The following is a 27,722-nucleotide window of genomic DNA, read 5'->3' on the forward strand; positions in this document are numbered from 1 at the left end:
TGAGCTGCATGAGCTGCTTATAAATTTTAGAGATTAATCCTTTGTCAGTTGCTTCATTTGCAAATATTTTCTCCCATTCTGAGGGTTGTCTTTTGGTCTTGTTTATGGTTTCCTTTGCTGTGCAAAAGCTTTGACGTTTCATTAGGTCCCATTTGTTTATTTTTATTTCCATTTCTCTAGGAGGGGGGTCAAAAAGGATCTTGCTGTGATTTATGTCATAGAGTGTCCTGCCTATGTTTTCCTCTAAGAGTTTGATAGTTTCTGGCCTTACATTTAGGTCTTTAATCCATTTTGAGCTTATTTTTGTGTATGGTGTTAGGGAGTGATCTAATCTCATACTTTTACATGTAGCTGTCCAGTTTTCCCAGCATCACTTATTGAAGAGGCTGTCCTTTCTCCACTGTACATTCCTGCCTCCTTTATCAAAGATAAGGTAACCATATGTGCGTGGGTTTATCTCTGGGCTTTCTATCCTGTTCCATTTATCTATCTTTCTAAACAGTATCATTATGAATCACTTTTACTGTGTGCAAGTTGCTTCCTATCAATCACTTTGATAATATGTCTTGAGCACCTACTCTGTGCAAGGCACCGTGCAGAAATGAACAAGATATGGTCTCTTCTTCAGTCCCTGGGATCGGGACCCCTCCCTTGAGACACTAGTGCACTTGGGTGTTCACTTTCTAGTTGAGACAAGAGCACATTTAGATTTTAAAATGCCGTGTAAATTACTGTGAGTTCAGGGCTGCCTATGGGCAGACTCCAGAAGTTCAAGGAAGGTGGGTCTCTGTGGGACACATTAGTCAGATAGGACTTGGCAGAGGAGGAAGGCTTGAGGGGGGCTTTGCAGACCAGGTAGGACTTAACAGTGAAGATAGAAGACAAGAAAACACTCTGGGAAGGATCAAAGTATGAGCGAAGGCCTGGGGATGGGATACACGGGGCATTTAAGGGCATCGGGCAGACAGAGTGCCTGGGGATGGTCCTCTGTTGCCACAAGCAACCTGTCTGTGGCTCATCAGATGTGGGACATCTGACCCATGCTGTTCTTCAGAGCTGCAATGAAAATGACCAATGAGATACCCTACAACTGGATGCTTACTCCAGCAACTGGCTGCACATCCCTGTCTGATACAAAGTCTAATGAGCTGCTGGAGCAGTTCCCATGCCAAGGGGCACCATGTGCAGCCCAAAAGGCAGTAATTAGAGAAAAGGGGAAGAGAGCCTGGGTGGGGCTTAATGGCGGAAGTAGTGGAAATGGCCCTGGATTGAACTCACGTGTGACCTATACTTTTGTCTGTTCGCAGTGGTTGTATCCTTCAAGTGTCAGCCAAGCCAGCTGCAGAGTGAAAGTTCCCACACCCCATCCACATTCTGCAAATGAGAATGCCATCATTCTTCTGAATCCTTGACATGAATAAGTTCAGTTGGACTTGAAACCCACCTGCATCATCACAAAAACTTTCAACACTACATTTGTCAATGAAATATAAGGAAGGCTGTTGAATCCTTTAAATATAATTTCAACTGTTATGAATTTTTAATGATTATAAAAATGGCTTTAAATTTTTTATCACCCACTTGTACGAACAAAGTTTCTGATCAAGGTTGACCACCAAGAATTTGTAGAGATCATCATTAAAAGATCAGGCATGGTGTGTATCCATTTCAAACATAAACCCTGATATGAAACAGTTACATCCATGGAAGGAAGGAAGCTCAAGTTTCTCATTAAAATGAGGAAAATATTTTATTCTGATTCCATATCTATTGTCTTTCCCAATATACTGTATATTCTCTTTCATTTTGTATAATATAGAGAAAATGGGATGACTTTTTTTCCCCAAGCGCCATCTAGAACCCCAAGTCCCCTTCAGTTTACTACAATGTACCATACAAAGATTCTCATTTTCACGTGTGTCATGACTTTCAGCGTTTGGAAAGCCCAACTCTAAAATATCTTGCTTGATCTTCATGGACATCTGGCAGTTAGTGTTCCCTTTGCAGATCAGTGTGGCCATACGGCTTCCTCAGACCCAACAGAAAAGCCTACAAGGTCCAAAGATGTCACTGTATTACCCTGAGGAGGTTCTCCTTGGAGCTCTTCTACTGATACCTTCCTCTTATGGGTGCTGCCCAGGATTGAGTCCCCACCAGTAGAAAGACATGGTAGAGTGAAGGAGGGAGGAATGGGTGGGGGGACAGGGGGATGCAGCTCCCAAATAGCAAAGACACACTCACTGGCTTCCCAATCCAGTGCCTCCTCTTTAGTTCTTTCATGCTCTCTTCTCCACCTCTTGATTTTAAATAACTTCCTGAACTATAAATGCAAAGAGTTCCAAATGAAAACTGATTGATAGCCTCATATAATTATATAATAAAAATTCACTGGGCTTCCCTGGTGGCGCAGTGGTTGAGAATCTGCCTGCCAATGCAGGGGACGTGGGTTCGAGCCCTGGTCTGGGAAGATCCCACATGCCGCGGAGCAACTAGCCCCGTGAGCCACAATTACTGAGCCTGCGCATCTGGAGCCTGTGCTCCGCAACAAGAGAGGCCGCGATAGTGAGAGGCCCACGCACGGCGATGAAGAGTGGCCCCCACTCGCCACAACTGGAGAAAGCCCTCGTGCAGAAACGAGGACCCAATGCAGCCATGAATGAATAAATAAATAAATTAAAATTAAAAAAAATAATAATAATACAGCAAATACAGTCCTCCAGGGGTTTTATATACATTAAAAAAAAAAATTCACTGATATGCATGTACATTATGTGTGGGCTCGAATGTCTATATGCATCTGTATCTATTCCACAGGGAGGAATATGCAATAATGTCTTCTGAAACAAATTGTCAAGGTGTCAATAAGGAATCTCATAATGAATGTGTGGGTGTGATCTGGGGTAATTCCATCGCAATTATGTTGCTCCGGCTGATTTCCCAAGACAGGTCTCAAAGGCGCAAGTCCCATTCCCAAGCGGAAAGCCAAGTGTTTTGCTTCCCATGGCGTCTTCAAAGCATCACATTTCCAGGCCAAATGGCTTCCCTCGAGCAGGCCAGACCAATCAGAGGAAATCAGGTTACCAGGCAGAGTGTTAGGAGCTTCAGTCCACAGCAACGAGCTTTAAAAACTTTTTGTGTTGACCCCCAACAATCTTATCAACTGACTGTTTGTGGCTAAGAAATAAACAATTGCACCACCCCACCAAAGAAGTTAGAAGTTCCAGTGACAGGTACTAACCATATCAAACACTGTTCAAAATGCTATAGGGGATGATGAAGAGCAAAGATAGGGACTGGACGGGCATATGATGGAGGCGAAAGGGGAATATATGTGGTCCTTGACCGCAAGGAACTCCAGTCTATCCAAAGGGATAGCTGCTTGAACAAATACTGATAATTCAGTACGAAATGGAATGTAATAGAGGTCTACCCATGGGAACCCGGGGTGGGGGTGAGGACATAGGAAGGATTTTGTAGGACAACTGTCACTTAAACTGGGCCTTGAAAGTAGAATAAAAAGTGCCATCAATATCTAATAGATTGTTTTGCGTAGTGCCCTACTCTACGTTAAGTACAAAGGAGGCTCTCCCTCAACAAAATTTTGTGAAATGAAATACAGACTCCATTCAGTAACCTTCCTGGCAGGCTCAAGTGTCTCCAGTTGCCCATCCCTGAGACCAGGCTATGGAACTTGATGTCAGGAAAGCCATTTGTCATCCAGGAAATTGTGTGAATGCTGGACCCAGGCACAGGGCTATGCCTGGGCCATCCACGGCAGCCACGTCCAAAGAGCTCCAGCAGATAAACTAGAAGGGGAAGAGAAAGAGGGGAGGGCTGGACGCTGAGTGGGCCTGCACAGGAAATGCAGCAAGGACAGAAGCATCTGCTCTGCCTCCCCAACAACATCTAAATCTAGACGACTCTAGGTCCATCCACCTCACTACAAATAACTCAATTTCGTTTCTTTTTATGGCTGCGTCATATTCCACTGTATTTATGTGCCACATCTTCTTTATCCATTCATCTGTCGATGGACACTTAGGTTGCTTCAATGTCCTGGCTATTGTAAATAGAGCTGCAATGAACATTGTGGTACATGACTCTTTTTGAATCACGGTTTTCTCAGGGTATATGCCCAGTAGTGGGATTGCTGGGTCGTATGGTAGTTCTATTTGTAGTTTTTTAAGGAAGTCTGTCATACAGAGTGAAGTAAGTCAGAAAGAGAAAAACAAATACCATATGCTAACACATATATATGGAATCTAAGGGGAAAAAAAAAGTCATGAAGAACCTAGGGGTAAGGCGGGAATAAAGACACAGACCTACTAGAGAATGGACTTGAGGATATGGGGAGGGGGAAGGGTAAGCTGGGACAAAGTGAGAGAGTGGCATGGACATATATACACTACCAAACGTAAAATAGATAGCTAGTGGGAAGCAGCCACGTAGCACAGGGAGATCAGCTCGGTGCTCTGTGACCACCTAGAGGGGTGGGATAGGGAGGGTGGGAGGGAGGGAGACGCAAGAAGGAGGAGATACGGGGATATATGTATATGTACAGCTGATTCACTTTGTTACAAAGCAGAAACTAACACACCATTGTAGAGCAATTATACTCCAATAAAGATGTTAAAAAAAAAAAATCTAGACGAGCCACAGCTCACACCAGAAACCTGCCAGCTCTTGATGGTGCCTCCTTGCCCCTGCTCCCTGCCACACCCCTCACCTCACACTCTCCTGTCCCCGAGTCCTGTCACTTGGCCTTTGTAACAACGCTTGACTCTGGATCCCTGTAACCGTGTCCTGACTGGCCTCACGCCCCTCCAACCCATCCTTTCCCTGCTACCAGCCTGACTTCTCAAAAATATTTAAAACTCCTCTCCCATAAACTTTCCAATGCCCCCCACCCTTTGCCTCCCAGGTAAAGCTTAAATTCCCAGGCATTTCCAAGGAGACATTGATGCCCTCATGCCTCCTTGCCTTTCCAGCTCTCTTCCTTCCTTTAACTGCCAAAGCCCACAGTCATGCTTCCTCTCAACTTCAGACCTTGAAACCTGCTGTTGGGTCTCCCTGAAATGCCCCTATCTCCTCTTTCTATTACGAAGTTAACTCATAGACAACTTTGAAAGCCCTGTTCAGGCTCTCCCTCTGGGATTCACCATTGATTCACCACCTGAATTAGATCCCCCACCTCTGTGCTCCAGAGTGCTTTGTGTGTACTGATCTGTAGAAGAAACAATGAAATGTCTCTTTAAAATCCATCATGCTCCTGAACTGTAAGTTGGAGGTAGGGTAAACCTAGCACCCAATACCCAGCACAGTTTCTGGCATATAGCATGTGCTCCACCAATGTTGTGGGGGATAGATAGATGGACAGGTGGATGGGCAGATAGATATTTGGATGGGTTGACAGTGCTTAAGTAACCTAAACAATAATAAAATGAGGTTCCTGCTTCCTGTCTGTACCCCACTAACTAGCCTCTAACACAGTGTATCAGATCCCCTCAAAATCCCCAGGACCTGATAGGTGAGCAGGAAAATGATGGAAGTTGCAGTATTACATGGGAAACAGGGATGTTCACAACAGTAGCTAGATGCTGAGTGTAGGTCCTCCAGGGAGAGTAGACTATCTCAAACCAATGGAAAGGAAGCTGGTCACCATATTCCAGCAGGCATCAGCCAGTTGTCAGAGATTTTGTTTTTAAGAGAAGTCAAGTCAGATTTTGTTCAGGAGTTTTTTGGGGATTGTCAAGTCAGGCAAATGGGAAGAAACTGTATAAATGCCACTTCTCTTTCTGGGGCTGACTTCCAGACACTGAATGAGAGAGAGTCAGCCAGATCATTCACCAGCAGGCTAAGATATGCATCCTTATACCTAATCTATGTATGCGGCTCTGGTTACATTCTTAGGCTACAACTCTAGAAGTAGAATTACAGATTTTTAAAGCATGGACAAAATTGCCACCTTCATCTCCAGGAAGGCCGTACCCATATGCAGTCCCTGCTGTAGCAAATGACTAGCTACTTCACCGCACTCTTACTAACACCGAAGAATCCATTTTAAAATCTTCCTGGTTTGATAAGCAAAAATTAGAATCACATTGTCCTAATTTGTATCTCCTCCATAACTAGTAAAATTGACCTTTTTCATAAGTATGGGCTGTTCTGTGAAGTTCCTGTTAATTTTCTTTGCTGACTTCTCTATTGGGTCTCTTGCCCTGTGTTATTGATTTGAAAGGCTGATTTTAATATATTAACATCATTAATCTTTAACTGTATGTTGCAGATGTTCTATCTCTTAAGAAATGTGATTCCCCCCATCCCAAGACTGGAAGCAAACTAATGATCCTTCATTAAAAATTTAGTTCGCAGTTCTGTGCTAGGTGCTCCTGGGTATGCAGGGATGTGAAAGGCAAGTCACCTGTCCTCAAGAAGCTTGCCATCTGGTTAATCTAGTGAAGATGACTAGTCACAAACACATCCATGAAGCATTAACAACACAGGTCTTTAGGAGGAGAGAGGACTTGTGCTGGACCTTGAGGACTAGATCAATTCTTAAGGGACAGAAAGAGGGGAGGGAACAGGATCTCCCACGCAGAGGGAAGGGAGTGAGCAAAGGCACAGAAGTGGGAAAACCTAAGGCGGGTCTGAAGAAGTCTGGAGAGTCAGGTGTGTGTGGAGCAGAGATCTGTGTGGGTGACGGGTGGGAGGTAAGATCAGCGGGGAGCATCTGAAATGCCCAGGCTTTCCCACGATACTGCCTCACAGAGGCTATTTCCCTGTCCTGGCCAGGCCAAGCAGGAGCCTGTGTCTCTGCACCGTTCAGAAGTGTGTGCATGCTGTGTATGTTCCCCTCTTTATGATGGCTGTTGTTTGTTAGAATTGATTAACCTTTCTGTGGGGGAGCCATCTGCTGTCTGTCAGCCTCCTTGTCTCACCAGCATGTTGATTTCAATAAATTATTATGGCACTTGGAATCGGCTGAGTGGTTTGATGCTGTGAATCCCACACATCTAAATCAGAACTGGATTGAGAGCCATTTAATGCTGCTGCCCCACTGCCTTCTCTCTTGGTCAGCAGCACCTGAAGGGAACCAAGGTAACTGTTATCTTGGGCTGCTGGATACATTCTGCACCATCTCCTTCTGTCCACAGAATTGAGCAGATGATCCTGGCCTGACCACCACAATAGCCCATTTCCCTGGACACAGGGACTGGTAAGCCCATGATTCAAGCAGCCCTGTGGGTGAGAGAAGTTGTCTCCACTGGGGTGGGCAAATGGGGGATGCATATTTAGAGCTATTAGTGGTCATCTTTGCTGGCTTGTGGAAAGAGCTGGACAGAGACAGGAAGAGATGAGACACAGACAATGTCGTAGGGGTATCGAGCCCTTGGTTCATTCTTACATCTCTTCCCTCAACTCTAGGAGCTATGTCATTTTTTTCCCAGCTATAGGTGTTTTACATTTCTTTTTGCTTAAGCTAATCTGAGTTGAGTTTCTGTCACCCACAGTACAGGGATTCCTGAATATACAGCATTACTATCAATCTAGTTGCCCAAATCAGGCATATGGGAGTCATCCTTTAATCTTCTTTTCCTTTTACCCCCAAATCGATCAATCACCAAATCCTCTTGATTCTACCTCTAAAACATCTTTTCAGTTATTCCACTGTCCTCCCTTATTTTCTCTCATCTGTATCACAAACAGCTTCCAAGCTGGTCTTCCTGGGATCATGTCCTCTACAAATCCATCTTCCACAGTGCTACCGAGTTGGTCTTTCTAGAACCCAACTTTGCTTCCAAAACTTCAGAAGATATCCATTGCCCATGAAACAAATTCAAACCTCTAAGCACAGGATACAAGCTTGTCTCCATCTGGTCCACCCTACTCTACAGTCCCAACTCTTAACATACCCCACCTCCCCACTCTCCCATGTTTCCAAGTCTTTGTACATGTTCTTCCTGCTGAACAAGGCCTTCCCAACCTTGTTCATCTGGCTTCTGCTCTGGTCTTCCATGATTCAGCCCACATTGCACTTCCTTTGCAGAATACTCACAACCCTACCCAGGACAGCATAAGCATAGACTTCCTCTGGGAATTCATGGTGTTTGGTGTTTGGGGGATGACATAGCAGAGTGGTTAGGAACATGGGCTCTGATTCAGCAGACCTCAGTTTGAGGTCTGCTCTCACCTTTACCAGTGGGAGGACTTGAACAAGGCACCTAATCCTAAGTCTCACTTTTCTCAAAGCTAAATGCGGAAGCTAAATGAGGGTAGCTATGAAGATTAAATGAGAAAACTAGGTAAAGTTCTTAGATAGAACATAGCAGATACTCAATAAATGACAGCTGTCATCATTGTATCTATAACCACATACTATCAATGTATGAATCTATCTACTCCCTTCATCTATCTCCTCACCCCAACCATCACCATGAACTCTTTGGGGACAGGACTGGGTGCTACATTTACTCTGCTCTGTATCCATGACCCTTAGCACTGTGTCTGCACAGAGTGGGCATGCAATAAATATTTATTTAATGACTCTTTTCACCCACTGCAGGGAAGGAGGACACTGCTATAACTGTCCCATTACCACGTGAACTCTACATGGCTCAAAACTGATTAAGGATAGAGTTTCCACAGGAAATAATTCAGAAGTGACAATCAGTGAATCAACCAGCCTTAAGGGGGAACCAATATGTTCCCTAATATGCAAATACAATTGGTTGTCTAGCCAAAATCCCTTTCCCCACTCTTCGTTGTTAAATAATCTCTGATTTTTATCAGTTCCAACTCTCAAGGAAAGTGATCCTATTCTTAATTCATAAGCAAGTCCTAAAAAATACAAGTCCTTCAAGACCATGCCCCTACCCTTGCTCGAGTTGGGTTTGGGGATGGGCATAAGACCCAGTGTGTACCAAGAAGGAGGAAGTCCTCTGTGGAGATTTTGGGCAAATTTTCCTTGTTTTTATAAAGAGACACAAGGAAGAGACAGTCTCTTTTCTTCTACCTCACATTGTTCTATCTGCAAAGGATGTTTGAATAATGACACTGCCATCTGGTAACCATGAAGGAAGCCCACTAGGATGGCAAAGCAGATAAATGGAAAGAACCTGAGTCCTTAATGGCATTGTCCAGCCATAGAACTAGCCCGTTCTGGAGGAGCTCTACCTCAGAACTTCTTGCTTAAAGAGATAACAGATTTGTCTCACTGTCTAAATCAGTTATCTATTATTTGGAGCCAAAAACATCCTATCAGAATTCACCCAACTTTATAGCATTCTCCCAATGTGTCCCTGCTGCTTCACTTCTTGGAGGTAACATAATACACTCACTTCTCTGTGCCTTTTTGAAGTGCTCTGTCTTTCATTCCTTTTATACCTAACTTACTTCCCTTCTAAAGCTTGGTTCACCCTCCTTGAGGGCTGGATATCTGAATATAAGCATGGACCTCTTAAAAGTATTCCATGGTTCCCCTAAGGACAACTGTGGGAAACCCCTCTTGTGCTCCTCTTCTGAACCTCATCCACACTATGTGCACTTTTAAGTAACATTGAATTACAACCACTGATCTTATTCTTCTCTCCAACTACAGAAAAGCCCCTTGAGGGTAAAAACTACATTTTATTCTCCATTATCCCTGGAACCTAGCACAGTGCCTAGACTCGAACATAATAAGCACTTAAGAAGTGATGAACAGATGGATAAATATATGGATGAATGATGCACAGCTTTTACCACTGATAGGCTTAAAAACTTGCCAAGGAAACCAGAATAATATGAACAAATTACAGGATGACAAAGAATGATGTTGTACTGTGTGATGCACAGGCTTCCTAACAATTAAAGAAATGCATTTCAACATGATTTTAAGGTATTATTACATGATATTAAACTTAACCAAATATATAAAACATATAAAATCCAATGGGTGGACTGTGGGGAAATAACATGACTATGTACCTTTAGTAGCATTTTCAGTTGGTTCAATCTGTCTAGAGAGCAATAGGGCAATATGTAGCAAAAACTCACACCCTTTGACATAGTAATTCCACTTTAGGGAATATACTCTAAGGAAATATCCCATATATATATATATATATATATATATATATATACACACACACACACACACACATATGTATATATGAAGACATTTATATAAATAGTACTTAGCATCAAGAGAAATAAAATGTAACAACCTAAGCTCTAATGGGACAGCAAAGCTAAGCAGATTATGGCATTTTAAGTAGTAGTGAAACTGGAAATGTTCACATATATAAAAATACATATATAAAATTATGATAAATGAAAAATACAAAACAGCAACAACATACTGATTTAAATTGTATAAAATTTTACTTAAAATATGTCTATATTGCAAAAAGATATTACAGAGAAATTCAAATTGTTTATTGATCATTAAGTTTCTATATTTGCATGGGATTCAACACCTATCCTCTGGCATTCATGTATCTTACCCAGGTATCTTATAGTACATACATCTGCTGCTCTCAAAGTCATCATAGCATGATATTGTCAATATACTGAATCAACTTGATGACTTGTAGGATGAAGAGATTATTAAATATCTCTGTAGACTAAATTGTAACATAGAAATGCAGTGCTAGAGCAATAAAGTGTACTATAATCCTTGCCAAGTGAAAGCAAATTGTCTTCTTTCCTTTTTTTTTTTAAAACAGTGTCTTCTTATTGGGACTGAAATTTTAAAAAGCACCAGCCTGTAAATGGCTGCAGAGTAAGTATCAGGGGCTGGGTTATTTTCTCCAGTAAGGCATCCATATCTGGAACAGCTGTAATTGGAGGCCACTTCATCACATTTATAATAATCTACTGCCATTCACCAAGCTATATCCACTCTCTGCATTGAACAAATACGTGATTTAAATGAGGTTATCATAGGAATCACCACATCTGCCCTTTTGAGTCTCTGAGAGACTTAATGATTTCCTGCAGGGTTAGAGTACTGCTTTTTGTTTACTACTTTAAGTCTTCTATTTGGAACTTTCTAACAAGGAAACCATTAAGAGAATCAATGTATTAATTCTGACTGGTACTAAATATATCTGTTTCAACTATACAGTCAGAAACCGAGAAAATAACATGAAATGGACTTGAGGGTCCACTTGATGCCAACTATGATGCCTAAAGTTCCATCAATCACCTAAGTCCTATAAGATCCCCCATTGACCATTGGATCTCAGTGGTATACTGTATCCCCAGGAATTAGCTCAGAGCCAATGAAAGGTCTAAAAAGGTATAGATGCCTCCTTTACCACCAAGTCACCATAACCTTGGTAAAAGGCTCCAGAGCTCTTTGAAAACAGCCAGGAGTAGGATTTGCAGTATATACTTGTGGTGTAATTGCCAGATCCTTCCTCAAAGGTATCTGGGCTCTGAGCCTCTGGCCCAAGTTTACGAATTGGGTGAGGAACAATAGTCTCCATACTTGGTGACTCAAAAGAGAATTCTGTTCTCTGAATCTGGTGTTTGCTACTTGTTTGTTTGTTTTGATTATATGGACCAAGGAGCTTTTAAAAAACTGTCCATGTATTCCAGTGCAAATGACTTTATAATCAGTTAGCCAAAGGTAGTTATGGGTTAAGGATATTCTTATCACCATACTAGCCTGCTGCCTTGTATGAACTCATGCAGTATTAGACACTGTTAGCTGCTTACCCAATGGCCACTCTCCACTTTTTCCTTGTAAGCAGAAACAAAATTTGTTGTAGTGCAGTAATGTGCCCAACTAAAAATTCTCATGCTCCCAAATTCTCTTGCAGTTAGGTTGCAGGTATGTGACTTAGATTCTGACAAATCAGACAGATCCGTGTGAAAACTGGATTCAGAAGTGAGCAAAAGGAAGAGGAGGCTAAATGCAGTGGAACTGACATCTGGCAAACACATTGTGGAGATAGCCAGCTCTGCAATGGTGAGAGTGCAGAGCATCTGGTGTCCAGTCCTGAGAATTCCCAGTGCCAAGGAGCAGTGGTGTCTCACTAAAGCCGTCCCACAGCCCCAGGCTCTGTATCCTGCCTGGTACATAACATCCTTTTATAAAATCCCTTTTCTGCTTAAGCCAGCCAGCATGGATTATGTTGCAATTAAGAACATTAAATAATACATGTACCACCTTGCCTCTGGAGGTTTGTAAAGTGTCACTCCTTGGTCTCTTCCCATGGGAATACTAGAATCCCCAGTGAAATCAAGGATCCCATTTCAGCTATAGCACTCTCGGCATAAAGGATAAGAGCCACTGCAGCTCTCTTCAAGGGTATTGACTCTCCCCATCGTGGTATTTCCCAGCGCCTTGGTAAAGGAAGCATCTTCTAGTCCATGTTGGGGGATATAATTAATGGATGTGTGAGCAGGTTGCATATGATAAATCTATGTCAACCTTCTTGTCTACTACTTTTTTGATTCTTTACATTGTATCAAATTTTTCTGGCATCTTATTTTCATTCCTTATAGTCTATTATTGAGTATGGTTTCAGTAAGCCCTCTAAGAAAAAAATTAGAAATCCCAGATACTCGAGCTAGTGTGTTGAATCAAACATCTTTGATAAATGCACCCGAAACTGTATTACGTTCCCCCAGAATGGAAAGCCAGTTTAGATGCTGGGTCACCAAAATGAATGACACTTATTCACTAAAGTCACCAAACTGATTCTCAAAGTGTTCATCCAAGAAGCTCGGGGGTTCTCCAAGCCCCTCTAGGAGTCAGGAACACAAGGCTCTGGGAACCATGTTCCATTTCAATCAGAAAAACTAAAATTCAACTTGCAGGCTTCCAGGTAAGCTTTCATTTGAGAAAGGTGTCAAAAGCTTAAAAAATTGTAAAGTCCCTTTAATAGATCATCTTTGAAGTCCACCTGGAAGACTTTATGTTTTTTCTAATTACCATGGGCTGGTTTGCTATCCCTCATCAGAATCCTAAGGGGAACCTCCAGTAATGATTGGCTGTTTTAAGGTTCTTTTATCCCAAATCCACTGGGCCTATCAGGAAGCCACATCTTTGTCTTCCTAGAGTGCACCATGACATACACATCTCTTGACAAGAGGCACAAGCTAGCAAACCTCAGTGGCAGGTAATCAGGGTGGGACAGTTCCTCCCAGGCCATGCAGCACACTCCACGGCCCCTGGATACTGGGCATGAGGTTGCCAAAAAAGAAGAAGAAGAAGAGGAAGGAGGAGAAGGGGAGGAGGAAGAGGAATTATTCATCTGTGGAGGGTAAATTGTGGTAAAGAACACCCACCATGTGCTCCGTCCTGTGCTAGATTCAATGGGAAATTCGGGAGAGGAGAAGGTAGCATCTCTCTGTCCCTTCACTTCTTTAACTAGTCCGTATTTACTCAGTACCTCGTGTGCACAGGCACTACGCTCATGAAAGCAAATCCGCCTCTCAAAGCACTTACCATCCCAGATACAAGAGCCTAGTAGAAACAAAACCCTTCCACATGAAACAACTAGAGAATACCAAAAGAATACATCATGTGTTTACAGATTATAAATGCACCTCACATTTGAAGGAAAAGGAGATGAGCAAGGGCTGAAACAGTCAAAAGTTTTATAAAAACAGAATGGAGTTTAGATTGCAAAGGTAAAAGATGAGAGTTTTCCAAGCAAGAGTGATATAAACCATACACTGTCCATATACAGGGGTCCCTCCGCTGCATGTGTTTATCTTGTCTTCCTCAGCTTGGCCGGTGCAACCCTACTGGCTAAAGTGCTGATGAGATCAAGGACTCTTCCAGCCCCATGAGTCTGTGATCCAATAACCCTCAGGGAACTGCCATTGCATCCTGGTAGCCACTTAGTTTCATATGAAGAGAGGAACCCTCCGATCCCTGGCTCCAGACTGTGTCTCCAAGACAGTGACTTTGAATGTGTGCAGCCCTCAGACCAGAGGAGTTGAGAGAGTACAGATGTCCTAACACAAACTCAACCCAGCCCTTTGAGCCCTAGTAGTGGTGGGTCAGTAGCATCTTTTCCAACCACAGTTTACATTAGCACCTGGCACACAGTAGGCATTAAGTATTTCTGAATGATAAGTTTGTAGAGGACAGGAACCGCTTGGATGCTGCAACTACAAAGTGAATTTGGGGCCAGGCTGAAAGCCTCACATTCTGTTAAACATACATGAAGGAGGCCGTGGTGTTTGAGAGCAGAGCTCTAGATTCAGTCTGGGGTCAAACTCAATGTTACCAGTTACCTGTACGAACCTTGAGCTTGGTCTCACCAACTGTAAGATAAGGATGGCGATAGTTCCTGTGAATGAGAATTCAATGACAAATTATCTAGTACAGTGCCCAACAAATACTAATGACAATTAGTATTGAGAGATGGATCGATGGTATTTGCAAATCACATGTTATTCGGGGGAAAAGTCAGCTTTGCTTAGTTTTGCCTCAAACAGCTAATGAAAATGATTCAAAGTGACCACCATGCAAAGAATCAGACAGGCCCAGAAACCTCAAGAAACACACTCTCCCTAAAGACCATCCTCTTTGCAACAGGCTTTCTCTCATCTCTTGACTTCTCCCTCCTGTGTCTCTAGGCACCTCTTCTGTGACCATTTCCTCTAAGGTTCCAATCACCCTAAAATATTAAATAGAAATTATCAAAGGTGAAAGACACCATAGCGGTTGTCCAAGCCATACCTCATGATGTTAGTTATAACACTGTTGGCAGATAAACCCTTAACATGTGATTTTTTTCCCTCCAGGTGTCTGAGTTTTAAACTTGCAGTAGAATGAATCTCTACTGGAGAAATCTCAGGCCCATGATGGAGGTGATGATCGCCCCCACCCAGTGTGCGTGCAATCTGTGCCTCGTCCTGGGCACATCACGGGCCCTATCTCATTCAATCCTCCCATTAACTCAAAGAGGCAGGTGCTGTGATCATCCCCCTCCCCCATTTTCACAAGGAAACTGAGGCTCAGAGAGGATAAGTACATTGTGCAGGTCACACAGCTAGTAAGTAAAGAGATATGATCTGAACCCAGGTTGGCAGACTGTTGTTAGGGCTTGATGCATTTAGATTTAATAAATCTCTAACTCATGGCTTATAGATTCTTGTGTGGTTTAGCCAGGCAGGAAGTGTCTATCACGGCTGTCAGTGGGTATCAAAAAGTCTGGGCCAGGTAGAAAATCCTTTTTGAGAAAATGACACCTTTGTGTACGTACCTGAATGAGAGAGAGAGAGAAAGAAAGAGAGACAGAGCAGGGTGGTGGGGAGAGAGGGAACCTCCCTGAGTTCTATATGTTAAGTGGAGAGAATAATATGTTCCTCTTAGGTGGTTGTGTGGTTTCTCAATAGTTAGTAGTTATCATGAACAAAATTCCAAAAAAATGAGATAAAGTAACTTCTGTTGTGAGCTTCTGAGAAAAGGAATACATTGCTAATTCACGGCCTCCCATGTGCTGTTGAGACCGTTTGGGTAAAAACCCCAGAACTTACCTGGACCAATGCTGTTCTAAAAGTCCAGAACATTGTGTAGCCAGTCTTACCTTGACCTGCACTAGCACAGGCCATCTGTCCATCTGCCCCTCGTGCTGTGTTCTTGTCCCTCTGTCTGGGGCCTGAAGCTCCCTTCCCCTCCCTCCCCAATGTCACTGTGTGACAAAGGTGTCCTCAGACCCCTCCTCTCAAACAAGCACTTGCTCTGCTTGCTTACAGGCCACCCCAGCCGTAGCTGCAAAAGAGGTCACAGGTTTCCTAATCCTAAGAGGCGGCCAGGGGTCTGGAGGCGGGTGGTAGGCAGTGGGCAGGGCTAGGATCATTTCCTTTTTTCCCTTTATCTGGAGGCAGAATGAAGTGGGATAAAGCAGAACCACTGGCAAATACATGAAAAGATAGATGAAGTAATGATACTGTTCCTATATCTGCAGAATATGACCTGTTCTGTAGGACTCTTCTTCCTAAGTGTACCCACATCTATTATTCCATTGATGGACAGACTTGCCAAGAATATTATTCCCATTTGACAGGTGGGGAAAGTGGGACAGAAAGTAAGACCATGCACCGAGGCGAAGCCAGAACCGAGACTTCAGTGTCCTAACCCAACACCTTCCCCTGAGTCCCACTGATTCTGTGTCTCCAACCACCTACAGGGGAGGAGCCCGCACCTCCATTCCCAGCACAAGGGCAAACCAGGTCTGATCCTGGGAAAGATGCCAGCCAACCTGGTTTCTGAAAACTGACTCTTCTTCCAGCAGAGCAGCCCTTCACCTTTATCCTGGGGACTCCATCCATTCCTAAGAAGAACCTGGAGCCAATGGTCTCCCAAGAGGAATCAGCTTAAAAGGGACACAAATACAGCTCTGAGAAATCCCTGTCTGGAGAGCCAAGAGGTCCCAGGACTCCACTTCCAAGAAGGTTCTGTGCAACCTGGATTTGAATGGAATGCGTAAATGAAGACTTCATTGGTTCTGTGTTGAAACTCAATCAGGGATCACGTCAATTTTCTAAAATCATTGGGGACTGGGAAATCGGTTAATAACCCCTAGGGAGTCCCACCCATAAAAGTTGTGAGTCTTTAACTAAATCCTCTTCCGTGAGGATATAACGCAGCATCATTAAACTGGCCTGTGCCAAGCATTTCCCCTGCAAATGCAGCAGCCCCGCTTCATCTGTCTTCAATCTGCCGTGGACTCAGGCTCTGCCTTCTTAAGTGGGCTCAACTGTATTACAGGCTTCTGTGCTGATGCAGGGCTGCAGCGAAGCTCCATTTTACGTCCTTAAATATTCATAAGGAGCTTTGTAACATTAATATCTTAGATGGCTTACAAGAACACTTAAATACTGGCTCTTCACTCCCCTCCCTTCTCCCCAAAAGTCCCAGCCTGTTCTAATTTGTGTAATGCATTGGGCCATTTTAATAATTGTCCAGGGATTTATTTGGTGGTTCTGCTGCCCTGTCGCATAGGGTGTAATTATGACCCCAGCTTCTCTTATGCACTAATCCTGTTTGTTTCACTCGCAAAGAAGCCAAGATGGGAAAGGGCAAATGCAGGACAGGCTAATGCACAGGAATTAAGTTATGGGCCTCAGCCATTTCCCTCAACCTTCCCACTTTCCGTCCTCCAGCATTGCTGCTGCTGAATGCAGAATGAGCTGCCGTGGTGGTGTCTGCAGGATGTTTTTAATTAAAGAGTGTGTTTTATCAAAAGGAACAGATTCAAGAATGGGAGACCAAGGCCAGCAGTGAGTGCCCAAATAAGAAACTTCTGGCACACACCCCTCAGATACAAGAGGCTCAGAGATGTGTCCTGTCCTAAGGTGGCATGAAACTCACTTGTCATGGTTTCGTATAAAAGCTAAACCAGACAGAAGCTGCCAGCTTTAACTCAGGAAATGGGGGGACTCTGGGTATCTTAGAACTCGCTGAAATTTTCTGATATGATTCAAACATCAGGGGCTCAGGAGACAGTGAAATTAGGAGACAGTGTTATAAAGCTGAACATTTCTAAAGAGAAGTAGATACAGTGGGCTACAGGAGAGCCTGGCATGTTTTGCATAGGGTCAGGTAATCTCACATCACTGATATTGCCTAATCACCTCTTGCCTCCAGCCCTAAGCTCAGGGCAAGAAGGAAGAGAAGAGATGAGGTTGGAATAGCAAGACGTGCAGAATCCAGAAGACCCTGAGCACCAGCATGGTGGCCAAGCCCATGAAGCTTACAGAGCTCCAACTCTGCATAATTTCAATAGTGAGATAAGCCAAACACACCTAAGAGAGTATTAAAGCCCTTGGAGGTGAACATATAAACACATGTAAATTAATACGAAGCTGATTAAGAATGTCTGTGCTCTAGGAATAAGCCCGTTGTCACCAACTACCATCCTTTCTAGGCAACAATTCAAGTTCAAAAGTCTGAAGCTGGCAAAGCTGTGTGCTGGTCCGGGGCCATGGACCAAGCCTAAGCCTCACCTTCTCGTCCCTCTCTGCTCTTCCCCTTCCCTCCAACATGTTCCCCACGTGGCCTTTCCCTGGCGGGCAATCCAGCCGCGGAGGCTATCAGGTCAACCCCATTTGATGTCCTAAGAATGTGAAGGCTTCCAGGTTCCTGGAGTGCTTTCTGTGAAAGCACTAGTTAGAAAAGGTTTCCTGGCAGAGGTGAGATTTGAACTGTACCAGGCTGGGCTAGTGAGGGGCATTCCAAAAACAAGAGTAGATCTGGACAATGGTAACCAAAAAAAAAACACAGGCCATGCTCTAGACGATTAATTGGTTTGCCTGTTGGGGAAGATATTTACCAGGAAGCGGTAGGAGATGAGGCTGAAAAGAAAGACTGAGGCCAGAACCTCGTCCTTCGATGATGGGGTAGCCAACTTTAGAAACCCAAACTCTGAAGACACCTGGTACCTTTTTTCCCAAAGAGACGAAATAGTCAAGAAAACTGATTAGTCTCTCTGCTTTTGTTTCCACCAACTGTCCTCTATCTTCTTTCCAGGAGACATAATTGAAACAGCATGGAATCGTCACTCCACTCCATCTTAAGCTGTTCATCTCCCCACATCCATGAATAAGAAGCTCTCTCTACCCGAGAGATTATCATGCATTACTTTTACTCACTCACATTCTCCCCTTTAGGCTCCTAAGAGCACAACAAGACGTCTCTATTTAGAGGAGAAAGCAGGTATCTCTTCTCCCACCACATCCCACCTCCAGAGGACGCCACCACAGGTGTATTAACCCCTCACTGGGCTTGCTGACATAATGAAATCTCCCAGAACACTGCCTCTTCGCCACCAGAACTCAGAACAGGATGAGGTCAGATGCTACTCAGGGAGTCTAGCGAAAGCCACGCAGTGTTGAGAAGCCAGAAATCCTAACTCTACCATTACTGGGATGATTGTAGACAAACGGCTTCCCACCTAGGCCTCAGTTTCCCCATCTACAAAGTGAAGGGGCGCATCCTGACAATCTCCAAGGTACCTTTGTGATAAGACCTCATGTATCTCCTTCTGCAGCAAAAGCACTTTGCTGGAACATGGTGTCACCTGGTAGACAAATTCCCCACACAGATTACAAAGATGGTTTTATAACCAAGGCCCCATTAACATGTAATTAATAACAGCATTCATCTCTATCTAATTCACAGAAGATTCTAAAACAGAAGAGAAGACTAACTGCTCCCACAACTGGCCCCTGCAGCCTCCTTGCTATCCAAGCACCAGGATCACGGACTTTCCCTGTCAGAACATGATTTACAGCACTCGGAACAGTTATACAAATTTCCATAAATATCCACAAATGCCCCAAACATCGAATTCCACGAGCAGGAGAGAGGGGAAGGGAGGGAGGGGATGCCGAGGACTGTGGGCGATGAGGCAGCTCTGGACCTGGGCGGCACAGTGGCTCCCCCAACTTAGGGCATTAAAGCTAAATTTGACTAATCGTGAGTGGTTTGTCCTCTGTTGAGCACCTGAGCGCTAATTACATGCCTGGTTAATTCAGTAATGTACACACACTGCTGTGCACCCTGCTCTCTCCCTCCCTCCACTTCACGCGATTAATGAGGGGAAGAAGGAGTTTGTTACAAACCTGTTTGTGGGGCTCTTTACACCTCCTGTGACAACGACCAAAAATGATCCAAACCACTTAGCGTGTGCTGTTCCCACCACTGCGTGGGGTGCACGATTGACAGTTAGCACCCAGCCCCTCTCCGCCAGCAGCCAAGCCCGTGGGGCACAGTCAATGGAGGGGTGGTGAGCGTGGGAGGGGGATGGGGCAAAGGTGTCATCTCAGTGGAACTTTTACATAAATTCCTCCACAGTGTCCTGACATCACATCTTCCTTAGCAACTGTTCTCAAATGGCCATCCCGGACCGTTGGTTACCCGCGTTTTCAGGCTCACTGAAAGCTCTCTTGTCTCCCCACTCCTCCCTCCAGATGCTGTGTGGATCTGTCTTGTAGGGATTGAACTAGGTGTGCATTCCAGGGTCACAGCCGCCCCTGAGGGCAGGAGCCTGAAATTCTAAGGCCTCCTGAGCCCAAAACAAGGCAGAGACTCAAGAAGACAGGGATGGAAGGTGCAGGAAGGAGGTTTGCCACGTGGAACAAAGGGGAATCTGGGAGCCTCCTAGACATCCGGACAACTTAACCCTGCCACCCTTGATCCCATCATTGATAGAACAGGAGAGATGACCTTCCTGCTGCCTCATACACCATGGGCTGCCCCTCTGTGCTCTTTTCCCAGAAAAAACTTGCCTTGGTGTTGGCTATACCTTGTGCCATCCTTTTGAAAAGCTTGTAGAGGGGTTCGGATCCATCCATACCATGTCATTTAGCCCAGCCTGGCCCTCTAGAAACTTCCCTGGCTCCTGCCCTCACTCCCCCTCAGGAACAACCCTCACTTCTGGCCTCCTTAGGGGTGATTTGCTCACCCCAGGCCTGGCTGGGCATCCATGGAATGGGACGAACCCCAGCAGCAGACTGTTTTGCCTGTGTGAACACAGGTTCAACAAGCGCTTACTGAGAGCCTACCATGTGCTCTCAAGAGGCTTCAGTCAAGCAAGGATGAAGCAATCACACCATCCACTGATCATGTACATCCACGTGCATGGCCCAGAGGTGATGCAAAGAATCCAGCATTAACTGCAGAAGAGAGGGCTGCCCAGGAGCACTTCTCCAGCAGAGGAGAGAGCACAAGGAAGACCAGGAGTTTGCTGGACAGACAGGGCAGAAATGGAGCAGCAGGAAGGACAGGGAACAGAATGTTCAAATGCATGGAGATCCGAAAGCGTCCAAGACAACTTGAGGGTGACTCTCTTATCCTACCTCTCCCTTCCTTCCCTCTCCTTCTTTCTGTCCCCCACCCTCCTTCTTCTCTCTCCCTGCTTCCTTCGCTAGTTCCCAGGGGAGCACTGCCAGAGGCTCATGGCCAATGCAAACCCTCAGGGGACCCTCAAGGTTGAACAACACCCCCTGTTCACACCATGACATAGAAAACAGCCAGGCTGTGGCTCCTCCACATCTTCATCTGGTATTTCTCCCTCTGGGACCACTTATGACCAAATTAGCCACTGGTAAACCAGTGACCTGCAGGGCAGATGTACATCTTAAAAGAAAGAGAATGTGATGATTTCTAAAATGAATGTGTCTCTAATGGTGGAATTTCAGGCAACATGAAGAGGCCCTTCTGAGAGCTGTTTCAGAGGATGGAAGCACCTCTTCGATTGCCCTTCAAACAATGACAGGGAGGCTGGACCAATTCAGATGTAGGGAATTGGGCAGACCTTTTTAGAGCATCTCATTACCTCAAAAGATCTCAAGGCTTTGAAGAGCAAATTCCTCTCAAGATGAAAGATGGGCGCTCTGGGATCTAACGTCTCTGGGCAATGATCGGAAGGCAGGTCCGGGTTTCTGATCCGGCTCAAAGCCAGGAGCCAGGTGGTCCTGCATGGCCTCCCAGGTCAGAAGGGCATTGGAGTCTGTGCTGGGCCCACCTTAGCCACTCACCTCGCCTTTGCTTCACATTGTCTCTGGGCCAGTTGTCCCATTCCACCGCCTCTCCCCTCCCTCTCCCCCAAACCTTGGTCCCTCTCTGTTTTATTAGGGACCTAGGGGTACCCCTGGGAAAAGTCCTCTACCTCCAGCTGTGGAACCACCCAATGATTTGGGGGATTCCCCTGTTGACACGCTGTGGCCTGAGCCCCTGGAGCAGACCAGCCTTTAGGTCACACCTCCTCAGTCTGCACCCTCCCCCAAGCTGCCCAGCCCCTGCCAGGCCAGGTGATGAACAGTGCTGGCGTGGCCTATCTCCATTTCCCAGAAAAGCAGAAGATCTCCACCAAACCACACGAACAGGGTGTCACCAAACCACACGAACAGGGTTCCACCACAGTCACCCTCTGACAACCGAGAGCCTCGGCAACCACGCAGTGTTTAAAAAAAAAGAAGTCATCCCAGAGGCCGCCTTGATTACATGACGGCTTGTTGCCCAGCCAATCTTTTACACAGGCCCACGACAGAACCCTGCCTGCAGCCGTCCCTGCCTGCCGCTGGGCGGCCCCATGGCCACCCGGCCATAGATCATGTCTGCAAGCCCGTGGAGTTCATTATCTCCCTAATGCTGCTTCTTTCGTAGATCATTAGAAAGAAACTTGACCTGACCTGTGAACTCTGGAATTGATTGTTGCCTTGAAATGGTCAACAGCCCATTTTCTAATCAATGCACAGAATAATTTTATACATATTTAAATTATATATTAACTTTAATGTTTGTTGAATTTATCTCCCACTTTCCTCCTGTGCTTCTTTTACATGCGTTCGAACTCAGGAGGGTATATTTACCACTGGGTGGAAGGAAACGAGGGAGGTGGGGGGATCTAAGCCAAGACCAAGTGAAGGAGGAAACACAAGTCCCAGGGCTGAGCCAGAGGGCTTGGAGGACTACTTCTACTGGAAAGTACGTGTGTATCTGGGAATATGTATGTGGGTGTGTGCGTGTGAAAGTGTGTGTATATGTGTGTAGGTATGAGAGAGTGATGTGTATGTGTATGAAAGTACGTGCATATCTGAGAATATACGTGTGTATGTCTGTGCACGTAGGTGTGTCTGAGAATATGTGTGTATAGATATGAGAGAGTGACGTATGTGGCTGAATGTGTGTACGTTTATATATATAAGAGTACGTGTGTACCTGGGAGAATATATGTGTGGATGTGTGTGTGTTTTCTCTCCCGTGCACTTTCCCCTAACTTGTCAAGTGGTCCAGACACCTTGCCTGACCCCAGTGCTGAGAGTTAGAATGAATTTCTTCCACTGATACACATCAAGGAGCTATGAATGTGGGAGCTTTGTCTGAAAAGGGCGGACTCAGACCATTATGGTTATCCTGAGCGTGGCTTGAAATTTCTAGTACACAAAGGGGTCCCCAAAGTGCTAAACTATCTGGAAAGAAAGCCAAAACTGCTAATGGTCTCCAAAGCAGAGGTTCTTAATCTGGTGTTCATCACCCTGAGACCTCTGTGGATCAATGAATCCCTTGAAATGGAAGAAAGTGCACATGTGCATTTGTGTGCCCAGGGAGAGGCTTTGTCACATATATTAGATTTCAAAATGTTTATGACTGCAGATCAGATGATCTGCAGATCAGAAGCAATCAAGGATTGCTTCTGGGTTCCTCCTGCATGTAAAACTTTCAGAAACAGCCCCAGCACCCCCGCCCTTGCTTCCGTCTGGGGCAAGACTCACCATGGGTCTCTAACCTTGCGTCAAGAACACGTGACGGACAGCCACTCATATCCAGAGCAGAACAACAAGCAAATAGCCTCTCAATTGACTCCCAGTTCAGCGTCTCGACCAGCATGCCCGCGCCAGCCGTCCCAACCAGACCTCCCAGAGTTTGGACACACCCAAGATTTACACTCTCTGCGTGCCCCTGAGGGTAGGGTGTAAACAGATACAAGCAAACCTTCTAGAAACAATCCTTAAAATAGGTATGGCTGTCATATCAGTTATTTTACTTCTAGGAGTCTGAATTGGGAGACTGGGATTGATATATATATACACTATTATGTATAAAATAGATTGCTAATAAGAACCTTCTGTATAAAAAATAAATAAAATTCAAATAAAAACTTTAAAAAAAAAAAGAAATAGTCAAACTGCAAGGTTTGTGCACAGAGATGTTCTTCAGAGTATTCACACCCACGCAAACAACTGGAAACAACCTGCTGTCCAGCACGAGGGGAAGATCTAAAAAAAATGCAGTGAATCCACGTGAAGGACTACTTTCCAGCCTTTAAAACCCATGTTTACATTTACGAGCCATGTAACAAAAGTAACTACCAATAATCTTAATTGCCCACCCTCTATGTTCTTAAAAGTATGTTTAATAGAAGTTTTAGTGACATGGAAAATACCTACAGTACAATTATACAGTAGAAGTATGATATGGTGAGATTTCAATTTTTTAATGCATAGAGAAAACAATAAAAGAAAAAATACAAAATAGTAATAATGATTTCCTGAGGTGGAGTGATTTTTTTGGCCTTTTCATACATTTCTGTACTAAGTTTCTGTTATAACATGCATTAATTTATTTTTTTAAAAAAAGAAGAAAAAGCTAAATTAAAAAAGAAATTCTGCTTTCCAATTCATCCACCACAAGAGTCATCCCTAACTCCAGACCCAAACTCAAGGACTCCCCACTTCTGTTTCCTTCCTTCTTGGGAGCAGTACAACCAAACTGTAATGCCACCAAGATTGGTATTCTCCCTTAGCGGTCTTTGAAATAAAATCAAAACAGTACTTACCTCCTCTATGCCTTCCTGTTTCCACACTCTCCCTTAACTCTCAGGATCCTTCCTCAGGCAATCTTTTATTTCCCCTTCGTCTGCTTATTAAAAATAGCCTAATTCCTCATTTACAAATAAATGTCCAACTTAGATGAGAAATATAACCTGGGTTGTTCCTTCTGTGTGGAAACAGAGGAGGGGGTTGGGCAGGGAAGGGAGAAAAAGGAAGTGGTGGGAAAGATCAACTTTCCTCACGTCGGTTGCTACGTACTTTCCCAGGAAGATCAAGGTCGTCTAATATGTACTGTCTTGACTTTCCTTCCTCTGTCTCAGAAACTCTGTGCATCATTATCATCCATCCTTTCATCCTCCCTCCTGTCTCGAAGGAAGACATTCTTTTACTTTGCCAAGGTGTACTGCTCCACCTGGACTATTGATCCCATCCCTTCCAGACCAACGCTAGATCAATCATCCCCAAGTTCTCTAGGATCTGTGATCTCCCCTCCCTAGGGCCTCGTTCCACTTCTGCAGAGTCAGACTTCATGGAATTTCTCAGCTTCTGTCAGATCTCAACACCCATCTTTTGGGTGCCGCCTCCCTCACCCATAAAACCCCTCTCACTGGCATTGCCAGTGGCATCCCTGAACCCCGGGACTTCCCTCAGCCTTCACTCTCCTCCATCTGTATCACGACTCAAACCCCACCTCCCACCCTGACCCTTCTCCAGACTTCGGTCTCCTTGGCCTCCCCTGTACAACCTTTGGTTCTTCACCTACCTCTCAGGCCACCTCTTTTCAGCTTCATCTACCAACTCCTTGTCTGTCTCCTCTCAATGGCAGTGCATCCCCAAGGTTCTGAAGCAGGTCCCTTCTCCTCTCCCTCAAGCCACTTTCCCTGAGTGATCCTGTCAACTTCCACAGCTTCTGCTATCATCTATATCACTCCCATATAAGAAGCTTTTTTAAGCAGAGAAGAGGGTGGAACTGAAGAGCTTCCAGAAAGGTAACAGCCAGTATCTGCCAGAGGGAAAAACAGAGATGGGAGAGTAAAGAGAAGAGAGGGCCCAAGGTCAGCATCACTTACAGATTGAGATGGTGGCCAAAATAGGATGATTTCTGGGGTTTAAAATAGTTCTCCACCCCTCAACTGCTCCTCTAGGCCAATCAGCGTTACCATCTGAGAGTCCTCTCTTTAGCTGAAGGCTCTGAGTCTTTTCTTTTTACCGTAGTGTACACACGTGGCTCCCATGGTGCAGTAAAAGAAAAGTGGACAAAGGAGTCAGAAGACCCGTCTGATCCCCAGCTCTGCCACCAGCTGCGGTATGGTCTTCCTCTTCATTCGTGAAAACAGGTAATGATGTCAATCCGGGAGGGCCGTTGGGAGTATTGTGACCAATTATTTGTTTACTCCTCTTTCCCCATCTTGGTCTCGGTTTCTTTATCTGTGAAATGGGAGTGACAGCACAGATCATTTATAAGCTCCTTTGAGCAACTCTCCTTTGACAGGATTTGGCCCCAGTCCTCTGCCTCACTTAGGAAGTGACGCCTGATGAGAGTTTACAGGGCAATAAATAATACTCTCCTTCCCAGACAGATGACTCAGAAGCAGCTGAACCCACCAGAGGGAGAATCAGCTTCATTTGCCAGACTGGAAGGTGCAGCTTTAGATCTGTGACAATAGTGGCTTGTTACATTTCATTTCAGACATCCAACCTCCTCTCCCATCTGGGAGACCACCACCCCAAGCCCAGCACGCAGCAGGCTCCTAACAAAAAGGTTTTATGGGCATATGGGAGAGCCGCGAAGTTCTCCAGTTTCCAGGCAGGACAGGTAGCAGAGCTGGAATTTGCCCACTGAATCCCTTGCCTAAGTTTCTTGCCACTGCACCATGAAAGCCACATGTGTGACAGTGAGTAATGCCTATTGTTCAAGCAACCCCAAAGGGGTGGGGCAGCCCTGGACTGAAGGTGCCTCGTCAGGTCAGCCAGATCCTCCCAAGCCCTCAGTCCAGAAGCCTGGGATAATAGTAGTCCATATTTATTGGGCACTGTTCTATATGTTTTATATGCCTGAGCCCTTTTAATATTTATAATAGTCTTATAAGGTAACTGCAATGACAAATCTCACTTCTGAGATGAGGATACTAAGACACAGAGAAGTTACTTGTCCCAGATCACACATAAAACAAGTGGCAGAGACTGGGTACAAAGCCAGGCCATCCCAACTCCAGAGCCCACGCCGAGCCACCCTGCTCTCCTGCCTCCGCCACCTTCAGAGGGTCAGCCAGTCCACAGAAGGGGCATAGAGCACTTAAAGGCTCCATCCAAACTGCTACTTCCCACACACCAGATACCCACCGTGATGGCTAATTTTGTGTCAACTTGCCTGGACGACCAGGTGCTCAGACATTTAGTCAAACATTATTCTGGGTGCATCTGGGAAGGAGTCTCTGGATGAGATTAGCACTTGAATCTGTAGACTGAGGAAAGCAGATGGCCCTCCCCAGCATGGGTGGGCCTCATCTAATCAGTAGAAGACCTGAATAAAAGAAAAATGCTGAGTAAGAGGGAATTCCTCCTGCCTGACTGCTTGGGCTAGAACATTGGCTTTTGTTGCTCTGTTTTGTTTTTTTCTGACCTTTGTATTAAGATTGAAGCATCAGTTCAGAGTTCAAGCAACAGCCTTGACCCCCCCGGTTCTCAGGCCTTCAGACTCAGACTGGAACTACACCATGAGCTCTCTCCTGGGTGCCCAGGTTGTCAACAGCAGATCTTGGGATCTGTCAGCCTCCCAAATCACATGAGCCAGTTCCTGCTAAAAATCTTCCTGTATATATGTGCATCCTATTGGTTCTGTTTTTCTGGAGAACCCTGACTGATATACCCACATCAGCTCAAATTTCCTGGTTTACAATTTTACCCATGTGATGATGCTAAGAGGAGGTTCCAGCCAGAACCACCCCGGTCCTGAGCATTGGAGAATCAAGGCAGTATGGCAATGGGCACAGAAGGGTGAGGAGAAGTAGGTAAGGCCACCAAGAAGAGGTATGTGGGGGACAAGAGGGAAGAAGGTAGTGGGGTTGGCACTGGAGAACAAGAGAGGATGCACTTGGCCCTACAAGCTGGAGGATCCACAGGTGAGCAAACCTGGTGGTGAAAAGGGAAGTAGGGTTGGAGGAGTCCCTTGTCCTGCACTGCCTTGCAAAGGATGTCACTCCCCGCCTGGGCCCAGTGTGCCCCCAGCACACTGGGCTGCAGCCTCTTTCCTCCCCCACTGGCATGTGAAATCCCCAGGGAAAAAGCCGGTCTTCATCTTGCACCCCTAGCACGTGGCACAGGAAGTTGCCCAGCAATGGTGGAATGGGAAGTCTATTGGTCAGATGCCCAAGTGAGTAAGTCGTTCAGTTTGCTGTGTGATGCAATTCTGCTTGAAGAATGAAGGAAGAGCC

This window comes from Leucopleurus acutus, assembly GCF_964270905.1.
Source record: "Leucopleurus acutus genome assembly, chromosome: 13".
Taxonomy (NCBI): Eukaryota; Metazoa; Chordata; class Mammalia; order Artiodactyla; family Delphinidae; genus Leucopleurus; species Leucopleurus acutus.